We start from the raw sequence: 7,925 nt of genomic DNA on the forward strand, positions 1-7,925 counted from the left end.
GCGTGACGTACTAAGAAACCCATCTGTATGGCTGTGGTGTGGTGCGGACCACAGCAGGACACAGAGGACTACAATTCTTAATCCCCCTTGCTTTATGGTATTACATGTTTCACTGCATCTAGGACCCACCAATGAACAAAGCGACCACCTTTCTGTTCATCCTCTCATCACCCCAGGAAATCAAGTTAAAAATTAAATCCCGAACCCGGCCATATTCTTAGTCATCACCACCAAGGGCTATAGACCATTAGGTTATATCAAGCCTTTGACAGGTCACTGATTTCTTAATTAGCAGCTTGTGACTCATTGCTGGAGGAGCAGGAAGCTGCTTCTGACCCTCTGCTGTCCTAATTGCCAATTGAGCTGCTCTCATGGGCTCGCTCTGCGTATTTTGAAAGCCTAATACTGCCACTAGCAATTTCACGATCGCGCAGGCAACTTCTAAACATCTTTAAAGATGTCACCTCCCCATGTTATTTCATCTAATGAGACCCGAGGGCAAGGCAACCCTGTCTTCCTCCTTCAGAACTCTGTCTGGATCATTCAATGTCTGCTTTATTGCCATGGGGGCTGTGTTCATCTAGTCTCTGTTTCTCTGAAATGTCTTCTTGAATTTTAAGCAATTTATTTTTACCTCACTCACAGACATAGAGCGCCTGAGACTCCAGATGATGCATTTTGGGACAAGTGGACGTGGTATCAAAGTCCTTCCTCACAGAGGGAGCTGATCTCAGTGTGAACCCCAGGACACACATGCTGTATTCTGTCCTTCAGAAGCGTCAAGTGTGTGAAGTTGCTGGGAAGCGGGTGTAGACAATTTGAAAAAGATCAACCCGAGAAGACCAATTTTCTGTGCTCAGGACATTTATAATCAAATAGGGAGGAAAAGAAGTATACAAACACATTCAAGGTAGGAGAGAACCTGTTCCAGAGAACGGGTAGGTGACTACCTGTTGGTGCTTGCTCACAGGGAGTGTTGTCAGATCGACAGGATCTAGTTTTTCCTGGTTGGATTAATCGCAGTGGGTAGAGCTGTCTTTACGGTGGGCAGGACCATCCCTCGGGCAGTGGGTTCTGGAGTGCATAACTCTGAGAAAACTGAGCACCGACATTCATTCCTCTCCCTCTGTTGCCAGACTAGATTCAACGTGACCGCCTGCTTCAAGTTCCTGCTGTCTCCTCTGCCTTGCCATGGTGGCTGGCAGCTTGAAGCAAGCCCTTCCTTCCTTAGGTCGTTTGAGACCCTGTGCTGTGCTAATTGTGTCCATTGAGCTGCACTCATAGGCTCGCTTGAAAACCTAGGAGTGGGTATTCTGTCACAGCAATAGGAAAAGGAAACAACACTTTCACCAAATTTCTATACAAACTAGCACACACACACACACACACACATTTTCATATATATGTCATTTTTACATATAAGTGTGTTTTTCCCCTCAGTCACCCTCTCCATCCTTCCTTGCCACTCCCGTGGCTCCACACACCTTCCTTTATCCATTACCTCCTCATCTCTGCATCCTTTGCTCAGTCTCCTTTACTGTCACTTAGCTTGCCATCCTTAAATGTTAAGGTCACCAGACCCATCTCAACCTCTCTGCTTCTCTCTTGGAATTTATTTGTTCCTTTGGACCATTTCTCCGACTTAACTACAGTAGGACTATTTTTGCATTAAAGTACCTATCCCTTAGCTCTCCATGTGACCACTTTTACTTAGGTGTACATTTTACGTAGTTGTCATGTGAACCTTGCAGAAGAGTCCCAGCATGACCCTCTGGGCCGAGATCCTTCAGGGATCCTTTCCTTCTGACCGCCTTCACAATTGCTTTATTTCTGGTCTCCATGTAAATGAAATCATGCAGGGTGTGTTCTCTGATGCTTCATTTCTTTCATTGCATCTTATATCTTTGAGATTCACTCGTTAGGTATATCAGTAGCTTGCTTCTTTAAGGAAAAGAGTTATTTTTATTTATATGTATAAGTGTTTGCTTATATGTATGTATGTATGTATATGTGTATGCATATATACGATGTGTGCTTGATGTCCAAGGAGGCCAGAAGAGGGTGCTGTATCCCCTAGAACTGGAGTTATTCATGGTTTTTCTGTCATATGTGTTTCAAAGAGCATACATGAACATACCGGGTACTCTGAAAGAATAGCCAGTGCTCTTAACCCCTGAGTCATCTCCCCAGCCCCTCATTTTCTCCTTTTTATTTTTTTTTATTATTTATTTACATTTCAAATATTGGTCTCCCTCCCTGGTCCCCCCCCTTATGAGCCACCCACACCATCCTCTTCCCCTTCACCCTCCCTGGTCCCCCCCTTATGGGCCACCCACACCATCCTCCTCCCCTTCACCTCTAAGAGTGTGCTCCCTCCCTCCCTCACCCATTCCCACTTCATCCCTCTAGCATCCTCCTTCTATGGGGCATCAAGCCTCCACAGGACCAAGCACACCCCTGCTCGTTCACAGGCTGTCAGAAGGCAGTTCAAGAATGGAGTCTTGTGAGGAAAATTCTGTGTGCTTGTGAGAAAACGCCAAGAAAACAAGAGTCTTGTAACCTCAGCTTCTTAAAAACATGGAACATGTTCTCGTGCCCCTCCCACGTGTAGCAGATAGGAGTGAGTTTACTCCAGGCTATTCTTTACCCCTAGATATTGTTTTTTTGTCTATATGCCTCTATGGAAAAACATGTTTTTGCCATGTGCAGCCTGTTCTTGTGATTTCGCACTTCATTCATGTGATTCTTCTTAACTCTGAGGATATAAATTGTCTGATGCCCTTTCCAGTCCTTCACATATAGAATCTCTGAAACGCGATCTCACCCTTCTGTTTACAGTAAAGCTTTGCTTTGTCACGGTTCCAGTTTGAATACCTCAGTCTTCAGCGGTTAAGAGAGAAAGCTGAACTGTAAAGGAGAAGGGTGGAGCGGGGGAGGTTATCCAGACAGGGCCTGATGGAAGAGACCCCAAGTTCCTGGGATCAGGAGACCCAGCTTCCAGAGCTGCTTTCCCTCAGCTGCAAAGAGACTTCACTGTAAGTGCTTAAGTGCTTCGTCACCCAGCACCTTGGCTTCTTATGTGTCACGTGGCAATTAGGTGCAAAATGCTGAGATGGTTTCCAGTTATTTTTCTGGTATAAAAGATCATGTCTTACCAGGAGATTCCCCAAACCGCGCTACATGAAAGGTGTATTCTTCCTTTGACTTTAGAGGCGGGACACTTCTAATCCATTCATATTTACAAGTTAGAAGATCATAATAAAAGACGCTGGGAATGCATTTAAGGTATGGCATTTCTACTGTCTGAATGGCTAGTGCACCCTCAAACCTTGACTCTTTCCAGGGATTGAAAAGTCTGCGGAGCACTAGCTCGTTCAAGTTCAAACTGGTCAAGAAACGCTATGACGCCAGACCTGATATGCACGTTGTTCTCTCCAGGGAACTCCACATTCCCCAATTTAAAGAACTACCTGACTTCAAAGTTTCCTCCTGGTTGAAAACAATTCTAGTGGGATTTTGGCCTTTAAAAGACCAGAAAACAGCCTTAAAATCCTCAGAGTCTTTGGAATTCCCAAACTATAAGAATCAGCGGATGTGGTGTCAGAGATAGTTCTCAGTCATTTCCTTCTTCCTCCAGAGTCATGAGACCCTGCTTAGACCATGTCTTTGAGGATGTTTTAGATGCCAGAGATGCGAGAGGCTCCCAAGACCCAATGGGGATGACATTAACCGAAATGCTCAACAGTGATGAGATGGAATCTGAAAAGAGCACCTCCAGTAGATAGACATGGCCCCCAGTTGAGGGATGGGGCCACCCACCAATCTCAAAATTTTTGACCCGGAATTGTTCCTGCCCAAAGGAAGGGGCTTCAGTCCACCTCATTTATGAACTCCATTCTCCCACGTTCAGTTGCCTCTGGACTGGTAAACCACAGGCAGCCTTCCCTGTAACTTCTAAGAGCCTTCTCTGTACCCGGTTCATACATTCAAAGGAACAACATGTGACCCATATCTCTGCCACTGCCCTCCTCCCAGCTTCTGGCAACCACCAGCCTTTAAAAGATTCCATTTACAAGTATGATCCTGCAATCTTGTCTTTCTCTTTCCAAATTCTTATGCTTAGCAAAATGCCCTCCAGGTTTATCCCCATTCTCCCAGGAGGCAAGATTTTTTTCATGGCTGAATAATATTTACTGCACGTGTGTGCATGCACCTATGTATCCCCCAATATTTTGTACATGTATCACTGATGCCTCAATCGATTCTATATTTCTGCTATAATGAATAATTCTACATAGAACAGGAGCCTGTGGCTATTTCTCTGAGGTACTGACTATTCCTTCTGGGGACAAACAGACACTATGATAACAAGTTGAGATGGAAGAAGTGTTAGCCAACTTGATGGTGGGTTATGTCCCAGTACATACATGGATGCTTTAAACAGGTAACATTTTGTTGAGTAGACTTCAATAAAGCTAGGGAAAAATAAGAACCTGGAACACTTGACTGGTTCTCTGAGTTCTGTCTCAATCTAGTTCATCCAAAGTGCTCCCCAGATCTCAAAGCTTTCTCCTCTTATGGAAGCCATTGGTCTTCCCTGTCTAACGTCGTTGGGGGTTATGAGAAACTACTGTCCTCTGGATTCTCTGAAATGTTCAAAAGACTTCTGTGACAATACCCCATCCAGCTCCAGCTGTTCTGCCTGTCATGAAGTGTCCTGGGCTGTGGCTATCAGGTTGGAATGAGGGGAACCTCTGTGTCCTAGGACCTCCTGCTTTTCCCTATGTGTCTAAGGGTGTGGAGAAATGGCAGAGGGGCCCTTTCTTTTTCTCTTTGTGTCTGTGAGGTGTGGACATATGAGAAAGGGAACCTGGCCTCAGCTTTAATTGTAGAACTGGATCACTTTAGTCTTTTTTACTAAACAGATCACAAAGTGAAATTACATAGGCAGAGCAGGAGAGTGGGGGGAAGTAAGATAAAACACATGGCCCAAGATTAAGTCCCGAATGCAGAGTTTCTGGTTCTGCGGTCCTCTGCTGGCAGTCATTTAAGAGACTAAAAATAAAGAAAACTTGAAGGCCTTTGCTGTAAGATTAAAGGGAATTTCCCACATAAAATTAAAGATTGGGTTAAAAGAGGCAATACTGTAGGCTGGTCTTTCTTCTTCCATGGATTCTATTCTGAGCATCTCTGAACTAAGGAACCAAGAGGACAACCTGCAGGGACTCTCCCTTTCAAAGCCTATTTCTGCCTGTGACGCTAGGGCAAAGGAGGAATCCAGAGGCCGCCTGCTCAGCCAGTGCAGGGCACCTTAGTGATAATCATTTTGTGACCTGATACAAGCCAAGTGCTCACCAAAACAACTCACATGTGCCCCTGACTGACTGACTTTCCGTCCCTGTGTTTTCCTCTGTTCTCCACGGTAGATAGATGTGTTTGTCATTCGGGAAATTTGACCTCTGAGCGTTGCAGTCGAGGACCGAGTAAGAAGTTCAGAAACCATGGCAACGTGACCTTCAAGGGGATTAGGCTGTATTTTGATCGAAAGGAATACTGTACGACTTGTTTAAGGGCTGGGGCTCCAGTCTAAAAGATGATACTGTGAGCAGACATTTTCAGAGCTGAAGAAGCACCCATTACAAGTTCTGGGTCACCCACCTTCCCACGGCATCCTGTTTTCCCAGAGCCTTTGTTGCTCTTAGCAAGCCGAAGGAAAACCACTTCCTCTGGAGGCCTTCCTGACGCCTGTCCCAGCAACAGCCCAGTTGCCCTTCCGTAGGCTCCGCCCACTTACTGGCCAACGCCCACCACCTGCCTGACTTCAGCTAGTCTCTTCCAAGGGCCAGAAGAAGAGGCAGTGACACTTGTCATCAGGTGTTTGTGACTCTGTGCTCCATCCAAGAAATCAGCAGCTTAGCTCCCTCTCTGCAAAACAAACAAACAACAAAAAAAACCCCGCTTTAAACGTGGCAGGGTCTCTTCTGAGGACTCAGCCACTCTGCCTTAGCTCTCAGAAGCCATTTCTGTGTTGCACTGGGGAAGGCCCCATTCCTAGCACCCCAGGCCTTGTTTTCAAAGTGCCCCAGACACTCTGCAACCTTGGACTTGTATCCTTGTCTGTTGGATGGCCGTCCTACATTAATATTTTTAATTGGTAGATAATGGTTGTGCATCTTTAGGGTGTTTGAGTGATGTGTAGGTATATTTACCCTTCTTCCAAGGAGCAACTTGGAATATGTTGGTTATCTACCATCAGGGAATTGCTGTTTCCTTTTTAATAAGAACAGTAAAATCCTCTCTTTGGGCTCTTTGGATCAGTGACTCTATGTTGAGGAGTATAGTCACCCTTCTGTATAACAGAACTTATTCTCTTAGCTGGCTGATTTGTCCCTGATCACCAATCCCTTCCCATCTATCCATTTCCTGTACCCTCCCCAGCCTCTGGTACCTGGTAACTACCTTCTATACACTTAGCTTCTACAGATTTACAGATGAGTGAAATCCTGAGGTATTTATCTTTCTATACCTGGCTTATTTTAGTAAAGCATTCTGATTTCAGAGTCCATCCATACTGCTTTCTTTCTTGTTTGCCATACATAGGAGTGGTGGAGACGTACTGTGGATAAGAGGTAGAGCCAGGCTGGCAGGGTAGCTTAGCTGGCAGAATGGAGCCCTGGATTTGATTCCTAATAAACTACATAAACTGAACTTGTGGTATATGCCTGAAATCCCAAACCTTGGGAGATAGAAGCAAGGCAGATCAGATGTTCAATGCCATCCTCAACTGCCTAACAAGTTTTGCCATGGGCCGGCCTCAGTTGGCCCCCCTCAATCCGTGGGAGAAATCAGGGTCCCGGTCAGGTGGGCAGGAGTCGGTGAGAAATGACAAACACATGCAGACAAGTGAGTGTGCTGTATCTGAAGGTCAAAAAATTAACTGAGTTGTCAAAGCAGAAGGAGGAGTAGATGATTGCATTTGTAAAGTCTTTCGAGGGTGCAAACTCTCTGTGTGTCTGAGAGGCCCACTTTCACCCTGCACCTGAACTCATGCCTGCCCTGGGAAAGAATGTCTTGGCTCAGCTCTGTCATCTCTTCCTCTGCAGTGATACAGAACTGTGAGCACCTGCATCCCTTCCTTTCCCTCCAGGACCTGTGGATAACTGGAGAGATTATTTTATAGTACATCCAAGACTTCTCACATGCTAATAAACACAAGAATGACACTGAAAGCCTAGAAAAGTACAAATTATTATCAGGTGTGTCTGGGGGCAGGGCTGAGATATTCTTTCTCCTGTTTGATCTGTCTGTCTGTTTGTCTATCTCTTTTTCTTTTTCCTTTTTCTCTCAAACTCTTGATCCTCCTGCATTGTCCTCTGAGTTCTGAGTGTATGCAGAATGTTCCTGGACCTACATTTAATTTTTGTTTTTTTACATTTATTTACTTATTTTTGTGTGTTTGCATTTATGTGTGTAGGTATGCAAGTGTAATGAAACATAGGTGGAGGTGAAAGGACAACTTGAGGGAGTTATTCCTCTCCCTCCAACATACTGATTTTGAAACTCAAGTCATCAGGTTTGGCAGCAAGCACTTTTCCTGCCAAGCCACCCCGTCAGCCCCTGCTTCCACATTTATTATGAGCTCTCAAGTGCTGCTGCTGTTTCTGGTCGGGGGACCACATTTTGAGTCGTCGGGGCTTAAAAGACAAAGTGATCTGGGGGAGAGAGCTTCTCCCTGGCGAATCTTGTGAGAAAGAACCGCAGGAGCTCAGCTGCGTAGGCTTGTAAGGGGTTTCAGACACACTTCTGCATGACCCTTGACCAGAAATGCAGCAAGAGATTTTGCCGAAGCTCCTGAAAACCATGGAACCCAGTGGTTTTGAGATTTGCTTTTCATTAAAAACAAAAGAAAGAAAAAAAAAAAAAAA

Source organism: Mus pahari, chromosome 5 (genome assembly GCF_900095145.1).
Source record: "Mus pahari chromosome 5, PAHARI_EIJ_v1.1, whole genome shotgun sequence".
Lineage (NCBI taxonomy): Eukaryota > Metazoa > Chordata > Mammalia > Rodentia > Muridae > Mus > Mus pahari.